The sequence below is a fragment of the Podarcis erhardii genome (assembly GCF_964252035.2).
Source record: "Podarcis erhardii genome assembly, chromosome: 2".
NCBI lineage: Eukaryota > Metazoa > Chordata > Lepidosauria > Squamata > Lacertidae > Podarcis > Podarcis erhardii.
The window spans coordinates 70,981,719-70,990,767 of NC_138498.1; the positions used below are offsets into that span (position 1 = coordinate 70,981,719).

The 9,049-nt window shown below is 44.2% G+C and overlaps 1 protein-coding gene across 3 annotated transcripts in view; it reads right to left on the bottom strand.

Moving 5' to 3' along the window:
* The window catches only part of IP6K1 (inositol hexakisphosphate kinase 1), a 29,167-nt gene extending 20,118 nt beyond the window's left edge, over positions 1-9,049 (bottom strand). The window contains exon 1 of one of the 3 annotated variants that reach the window (XM_081851224.1): positions 8,935-9,049. The gene's annotated coding sequence lies outside the window, so the exon portion shown is untranslated. Of the gene's footprint in view, positions 1-4,802; positions 5,029-8,736; positions 8,896-8,934 lie in introns of those variants that run through there. The other 2 variants (XM_081851223.1, XM_081851225.1) reach the window with 2 other exon arrangements.

Genomic DNA, 9,049 nt, shown 5'->3' on the forward strand with positions numbered 1-9,049 from the left:
GTATTTAATTCGTTCCAGAGGTCCAATCTTAACCTGAAACTGTTCTTAACCTGAAGCACCACTTTAGCTAATGGGGCCTCCTGCTGCCGCCATAGCATGATTTCTGTTCTCATCCTGAAGCAAAGTTCTTAACCTGAGGTATTATTTCTGGGTTAGTGGAGTCTGTAACCTGAGTGTATGTAACCCAAGGTACCACTGTATTCAGGTTTAGACTCTAGAGCTAGCAACCACTTCTTTTAACCACCGTGTCTTGACCTAATGCTCCTCTCTCCCTCAACAGCACAGAGTGTCTCCTGGCCTTAAATGCTGAATAGTTTCTTTGGAGCGGTCTCTTTGATTAGTCCCTTCTTGTCTCAGGTCCCAATCTCATCTAACATAGCAACCTGGCTCTTCGTGCAGGTTCCTCTTTCTCAATCCATTTCCTGATCACCATCATTCTTAAACCTAGCCTCTACACCCCAAGAACTCAGTCTCTCCCTTGTAAAGTTTCTAACTACAGCCATATTGACATTTCCCTCAAAGGAACTGAACTGCAAACTGTTTAGTTCCCTGAACAACTAACATTCTGTGCTTTTGTATAAGCTCAGAAGCTTCACTGGGCACAATGCAATAGATGTACACATTTACTAGAGTAAAGCAAAACACAAAACAAAGAGGAACTACCTCTGACACATACTTAAGATACATTAGCATAAAACTGGTGCCAATCAATAAGACACCAGTAGTAAAATGCATTATCTGTGCAGTTAGTGACTTAGCAGGGGCAAATAACTATTTTTTCCAAGTGAATCACTTGTTAGAATTTTGACTCAGGCTACACTGAAGGAACAGGCACATGAGCACAGATAATACAGTCTTCTTACCACTATGTCCCCTAGTTTGAAGGTACTGTACCAGAGAACATGAATGCCACAGTGAGTTACTGCCTTTCAGATATCCATGTTACATGCACAGATGCTACAGTGCTGCCCTTCTCCTACTGGAGAAAGTGTCAGCGCTGGCCTATCATGGCTAGAGCAGCTTAACATCACTACAGTAAGATGAGTGTGTGGATTGATGGCAGTGGCACCTGATGCACTACTTCAATGGCTAATTAAAGCTTTATCAAAATTACTAATGTTAATATGTCAATATAATTATAATTTGAGGCAGTGCTTGGAAGTATTCCCTTTTCAGAGATAACTGTACAACATACAGAGTGGCTGGGGAAACCCAGCCAGATGGGCAGGGTATAAATAAATAATAATAGTAATTATTATTATTATTATTCCCGTGGAATTTGGCATACTTATGCTTGCTAAAAGCAAAGAGGCAAGGGGCAAATTGCAACTGCAGTCTGACTGCTCCAGGACTTGGTCACCAAGATGCTGTTGCCCTTTTATTACGCTGGAGAAACAAAAGCTGTGTTTGCTGTGTGTATGGTTTCAATTTCTCTTTGCCTTAAAAAACCCAACTGCCACATGTGATACCCCACTTTTTGTATCTCTTGTCTCTTTCCTACTGGAAAAGTTTCTGACAGCCATCCTTACCATGCACTTCCACAATATGTGGCAGCAATTTTTTTTAAAAAAGAAGAAGCATGGATCACCTCTCAAATCACACCGCAACCACAGACAGAAAACTGACACCAGCCAAACACCTGTTCAAACTGTAACCTATTTTTTTCTTTTAGGAGATTCCAATTCTGGGGACCTATAAAACTTACACTTCCAGTTACAGTTATGGAAACTCCTGTGCTCTTATTCTCCCCTCTGCCCTGCTCCCACCCCTCACATATAACATTTGTATTTTCTTATTCCTAAACTAGTCAAGAACCAATGATATTTCAGAGGTCTGGTATCTTTGCAAGCATGAGCAGAATTTGTCCTTATGGTAGTCACAATGCATCATATTTATACAACAGCCTTTAAGCCATGACATAGCAAAGCCATTGTGTGGGAAGACCCAAATTTTGCCAAAGGGCCATGCTAGTGACTTGGCATAACTCCTAACAGGAAATGAAACGATTTTCTGCTGCTCTTTGCTTTCCACAGAAATGTGTCTCAAAACTCTGTGCATAATATTCACTTTTTATAAGATTCCTAAGTTACATATATTGTGCCAGATTAATGGCAGGGAAGCAGTGGAAGGAAGAAGAGGCAGAGTCCGCAAGTTTCACAATCTTCAGTGAGTACAGGCTTATTCAGAGCACTAATTTGCAATAATTTTCAGTAAATTTCCATCTTGCAGTCCCAACAATACTCTAAGTATAGATTCTGCTCCTACTCTTCTGAGGTGATGATGGATTAAAAGCTTAGATCCTTCCACAAAGAAGCTCAGTAACAATATTTTGAGAAAGCTTTCCAATAGAACTTTTGTTTTTCAGAAATGGTGCCATGTTACAAATGTTCAAATGGAGAGAGGCTTGCTGTCAGATAACATTCAGCCCAATTCTAGACACAGTTACCCAGAGATGGGTCCTCACTGTATTCAATGAGTGGGATTCAACTAAGTTGTTGCATGCACAGAATGGGCGCTGCTTGTGCTATGCGACTTCGGAGGGTTGGGAAAACCCCCGGAACAGATTTAAGAGGTACATGGGGGCAGTGCAAAAACTGAGATATGAAAGCTAGGAGCTAAATGGCACCGTAAACCTAGGTTATGGGGACAACAATGGAATGTCTAGGTGCATTTTTTTTATAACAGGAATACAAAGCTTAAAATGAACTGCAGCTAAAATCTTATGTTCATTTTTCACATGGTCTAGTCCTTATCTGAAGACTGCAAAAAACAAAGCCATGCTTCCCCTGCCCGCCCCACCCCCCTAATATTCTTAAGAGGGTCTGTTCTCCAGACTTCAGGAAGTGGCTGGAAGTGGGGAGGCAGAAAAGGGTCCTCCTTTCCTTCAGCACTGTGCAGTTTTAATCTGAAATCTTATGCACAGTACTGTGCCCAGAGCTCAGAAACTGCTTGCGCTAATGAACTTCCCTGTTACAAAACACACTAGAACAATGGAAGTTTCAAATGCTGATGGGGGGCACACAAGGGGAGGAGTGGGGAGTCTCACTGCTCATGTGGAACTCATTTTATGCCCCCATACCTCACTTAGCACATCACTGAATTCTACCTAATAGGCTTTACCCAAAGACAGGTGTGCACAGGATTGTAGCTTCATGTACACCAAGAAAAGATATAGGCACTTCAAGAGCATTGCACTGAGAGCAAATTTTATAAATTTTACTCAAATATTATCAACAAAAGCATGCTGCGGCCAACAGCCAGTAAATTCTATTTTGATATTTGTCACACTGTTAGGAAACAGAGGGAGCAGCCTAAGAATTCATGTCAATTTTAATTAAGATTTATCCTATCTTACAAGTCAGTCCAAGGGCAGTTTACAATTTTTAAAAAGAAAACTGCAAAAAGAAAAAGCCCCACCTAAACACGATGGGCTATCCACGTTTATCTGGCACCAATTATCTTCCCAATAACAATGTCTTGTCTGCACTGTCTCCAGAAAACAGCCTCCAATGGATCTTCATTAAGGAGTTCAAACACTAGAAAGTTACTGCAAACTTCGATACACCCTTATAATTTACGGTTATTTTTTTAAAATACTTGAGTTCCACCCTTTATTACGGTATTCAAACAACAAAAACAAAATTCAATTAAAAACAGATAAAAAATAAAAGCAATAGATTAATCTCAAAACAGACTAAAATTAGCAATTATGGTTTCTATACATAAGTAAAGTGGTACCTCTGGTTACGAACTTAATTCGTTCCGGAGGTCCGTTCTTAACCTGAGGCACCACTTTAGCTAATGGGACCTCCTGTTGCCGTCACGCCGCTGGCAAGCAATTTCTGTTCTCATCCTGAGGTAGAGTTCTTAACCTGAGGTACCACTTCCGGGGTAGCAGAGTCTGTAACCCGAAGTGTTTGTAACCCAAAGCATTTGTAACCCAAGGTACCACTGTACTCACGCCTTGAATTCAGCTAAGAAGCAAACAGGTAGCCGGTGGAACTCTTTTATAATTGGTGAAATATCAGCAAGATGAGACATGCCAGTCAGAATTTTGACTCCCATATTCTGTACCAATTACAGAGTTCAAACACTTGATACAGGGAAGATAGAAGTGGCATCACCTAAGCAGAGACTATGATTGAATTACTGTTGTGGCCAATTATGTAAGCAATGTCATTTCTGCACTACTTTAGACCCTTTCAGGCATATATATGTATAATGAAAGCAAAAACACACAACAGTGGAAATTTACAGTAAGAAAGATAAAGCTTAAGATAGTTTAGGCTAGGGTTGCAGCTTTTATCAAAAATTTAGGGAAGCACAGGTAGGAACCAATGCTTAAAGCCAAGCAGAGACAATTTAATGTCAACAAGAACTCAATTATGCTCAAATTTCTGCCTCACAGAACTACAAAAAGATTCACCTTTCATCTGACCCACTAAAACACCAATGATTAATTTATAGCTCATTCTATCACAGAGGCTTGTGAAGTTTATCAATATATTAAGACGCATGGATGTCTGCTATAGTATCTCAGGCAAATGCAATTACAATAGAACCTCGGGTTATGAACATGATCTGTGCGGGAAGCACGTTCACAACCCGCAACACCGTGTCTGCGCACATGCGGATCACGATTCGGCGCTTCTGCGCATGCGCTGAAACCCGGAAGTAACCCATTCCGGTACTTCCAGGTTTGGCGCAGTGCACAACCCGAAAACACGTAACCTGAAGCGTCTGTAACCCAAGGTTCCACTGTAAAATACAACTTGGTTAAAAACAGAAAATGATAATCCTACCTTCCCACCACTTTCCATAGCCAGCCAAAATTGTACACTCCTGAAATATGTTCTCTGGCTCTGATAAATTTTCAGGAATTCAAATTTGTGAAGAAGCAACACCATCAGCCTTTAATGCTCATTTTTTGTTTCAATATGACACATGGATAGTAACAAAGATAAGTGTTTTTAAATGATAGCAGAGATAAACAAAATATGATGGTTAGCATGCATGGGTGAGGGGTTTTTTTTGGGGGGGGGGTTACATAAAGGGCAGCCACAGAGGAACCTAAACTACCTTAGGACCACAGAGAGGAGTTTAACTCTTCCTTTGCCCACCACAATTCTGACAAGTTGCTATTTGCATGTCAAAGGAAGTTCCCATTGGCTAACCCATTGTGATAGAACACATGGGTTCTGGCAGCCTGTTTAGCATGTGCCCTACCCATCTGGTACGTAGATTTGAACCAGCACCTTGAAATCTGCTTGGAAAATGATGCTGTGGCTGCAGAAGCACCAACATATAATGCTACCAGACTTCCTTCCCACCAAAAAGAGGGATATACTAGTTCAGAGGTTTTCAACCTTTTTCAGTGCATGGCTCCCTTGACCAGTTACATTCTTTCTGCCCTGTGGGGCTCAGGAGCCCAGTTATGTCACCCCTTGCCTGCAGAGCTGGCAGCCTCTCACCCTTTTTCAAACACCGTCCCTTGTGGAGTGTTTCCTGAGCCTCCTCTCCTCTCCCCTCTCCTTGGGAATCCTTTAGGAAGCAGCAGCTGCTAACCCTGGTCCCTGAGCTGCCCTCCTGCCCCAAAGAGAGAAGCCTCTTCACACTGCCCCACAGGGGCCTGGGAAGCACCCCCTGGGTCAGCTCCAGAGGCACCATTCACCTGGGGAGCTTGTAACCAGGGCTGCTGCAACGAACAGCTGTGCAAGCCTTTGGGGGGCAGATGTGAGAGGGCATCAGAGGAGGGAGGGAAGGAAAGAAGGACAGAGGCTAGTGTTGCCCATGGCACCCTGACCATCATTCAAGACACCCCAGGGTACCACGGCACACTGGATGAAAACCAATGTACTCGTTAGTCACTAAAGGCAACTACATGCAGAGCATATTGCAGTCATTCTTCTTACATTACAATGGCTGGTTTGTATCCAAAAAGTCTGAGTGTAACCTTCATACCAAATCCAAGTTGATGAAAAGCACTCATATTTCTGAAACCTAAATTCTTTGCCAAGTTATCAACCTAACCTAATTAAAATGAGTTTTCAGGATGAATAAAATACAAATCGCAAGGTACCCACTGCACTAAAAACTGCAGATCGTAGTTAATAACTATGGTCCCTGGGCTGCAAAGGTTACTTTAAAAGAAATAATAGAATCATGGAATTGTAGAGTTGAAAGGAACCATAAGGGTAATCTAGTCCAACCCCTGTAATGCAGAAATATTTTGTCCAACATGGGGCTTAAACCCACAACTCTGAGATTAAGAATCTCATGCTCTACTGACTGAGCTGCAGTGATCTTTCAAGAAGCATTAAATATTTCCTTGTTGGTGTATTTTTTAGTGAAATATACTTTCAATCATCTTAACTTTGATTCCTGACATAATCATTTTCTGAATGCATGGATCTCTGCAAATTTAACACACAGCTAGTTATAAATAGGTTCTGCTGTAGGCATTTTTTTGCTTGTATAACAAAATTCATCAGCTGATTTTAGGCGAACTGACTTCCTTCTGTAAGAAAAGCAGTAACCAAGGCTATACAAGAGGGTTGGAGTATCCATGCAAAACCGTGTAACTTAAGTGTCACCTATACTGTGCGAGCTCCCCTGCACCAACATTTTGAATTATGGCTCAAGCTACTATGTTAAGTACAAACAAATGTTATAGCAAGTGAGAGAACACTAATATACTAGAATGGAGATTGGGAACCTTTTTCAGACCAAAGCCTGCATTCCTTCATTGACAACCTTCCAGGACCCATATGCCAGGAGTGAGAGGGGCCAGAGACAAAAGTTGGTGGGGCAATTTATTTATCATAGTTGTTAGTTACTCTTTTCATGGAAGGATCCAAATAAACTTACATTGAAACAACAGATAAAACAATTCAGAATAAAAGAAATTCAATCTTCAAGGAAAATATTTCAGATCCTTCTCTAAGTAACATTTTGCTTTCCCCATATTTATGTACCTACTTAATTTATATATCCCCATAGCAGAAGTACTCTAGGAATTCAGGGTGGTGTAGTAGTCAGGGTGTCGGACTAGGTCCTGGAAAATCAGGGTTTAAATCCCCACTCAGTCATGTAGCTCACTGGGTGACCTTGAAGTCTGTCACAGTCCCTTAACCTACCTTACATGGTCGTTGTAGGGATTAACTGAGGAGCAGGTGAACCATGTAGTCCTTGGAGAAAAAGGTGGGCTATGAATGCAGTAAATAAGCTCTTCTGCTTACCTGCCTAAGAAAGCTGGAGAGGCCAGACAGATGGAGATGTCAGTCGCCAACCTGGCATCCAGAGATCTCCACATGGTCGCAATTGGACCAATGCCAGTCACAAAACACACCTGGTGCCAGGGGTATTTCGAACACTGCCTTCAAATTAAGGACCAAACGCCAGGTAAAGAGAAAACGTCTTTGCCTTGTGCGCAAAAATAAAGATGATACCAGTTGTGTCTCCCTAGGGAGAGCATTCCACAAGTGTGAAGGGCCACTACTGAAAAGACCCCAAGCAGTTTTTACTTTTATATAGTAGGCTACATGTGAGCCACACTAAAGTCAAAGGTTTCTTCACACCACCCCCATCTCTACATCCAGGCAAGCAAAAGGCAGAGTCACAGCTCAAAGACACATTCTTGTCAGGCAAAAGCCCTTGAGGAGTGTGCAGAGCAGTCAATGTGTGCTGCAGCTTTGAGAGAAGGCCTGGTGATGGGTCTAGCCTGGGGAAAGTCCCAAGGGCCAGTCCCAGAGGTCTGAAGGGCCACATTCAGTCTCTGGGACTGAGATTACCCAACCCTATACTAGAACAAGATTTGAGTGGTGGGAAGAGAGAAAATATTAAAATGCAAAGTTATTACTTGTCCAGTTCCAGTACAATTGCCTACATGTGGTTCTATGTTAAGGATGATCCATCAAAGTCAGTTGTTGGATACTTACTGCCTACAAAGCCTTCTGCTACTCCCAGAGTTCCCTGGATTGGGGCCAACATACTTACTTAGGTCCGGTGTGCCAAGCAGTCGCCTTCTGTTGAAAACCAACACCATTTCCCAACGGACATGGTGACCTCTGGGATTCAACCTGTCACCTCGTTAAAGGCTTTTCCCAGGCAGGGGAGGGGGAGGGAGAGAAAAACGGCATGAGCGAAGGCCCCCCCCCCGCCAAATTTCTTGTGCAGCAGCTACTGACTCCAAGCTACACACGCATCCCAAAGTGGCCTTGTCTAATGATGTCAACCACTAAGAGGAGTAGCGCGCCGTGTATTCACCAGAAAGCCCGCTTCCAAAACAGACGGTTGAACGAAGCCAACCTGGCGCCGCGTCTCCACCGGGGAGGAAAGGAACCGGCAGAACCTGCAAAAGCGGCAGCCCCGAAGCCCGTCGAGAACGAAGACGACTGGCAGACCGGGCTGCCTGGCAGGAGAGCCGCTTCCACTTCCCATTTTGTAACACCCTCCGCCTCCCCCCCCCAATGGAAAGACACCTGCGCAGGATCCTTCCCTCGGGGGGCAGCCCCAGAAGCCCTCACGGACCCACCACACCCACCAGGGAGCCTGGTCTCTCTTCTCAGGCGCCGCTGCCTCGCCTCAGCCCCCACCGAGCTCCTTCCTTCTCCCCCCCGCCGACCGGCCTCCTCTTCCCCCTCCCGACACTCATTCAGATCCGAGCCGAGAGAGGAAGAGGGGCGCCCTCCCCTTCGCCTCCCGCGCACAAACCCCGCTTCCGAGACCGACACTTACCAAGGGAAACTTCTCCCTGCCCGGCCGGGGGGCGCTGCTACTCGGTCCCCCCAGGCCGGCTTCAAACACTGCCCTCACCCGCTCCCTACGGTTCGAATCAACAACAAGATGGCGGCGCCGGGAAGGTGGGCATTCTGCCGTCATAGCAACCGTGTTGTCCAAGGTCCGCCTTCCTAGGAGGATAATCCAATCACGTACCGATGTGTTCCTGGCGTTGTGCTGTTCCTCATTCTGATTGGATGGTGTAATCGTCACTCTTTTTAATTCTCCACGCCTCCTTCGGCAGGAACCCCGTCTTCAGTTTTCCGACGCA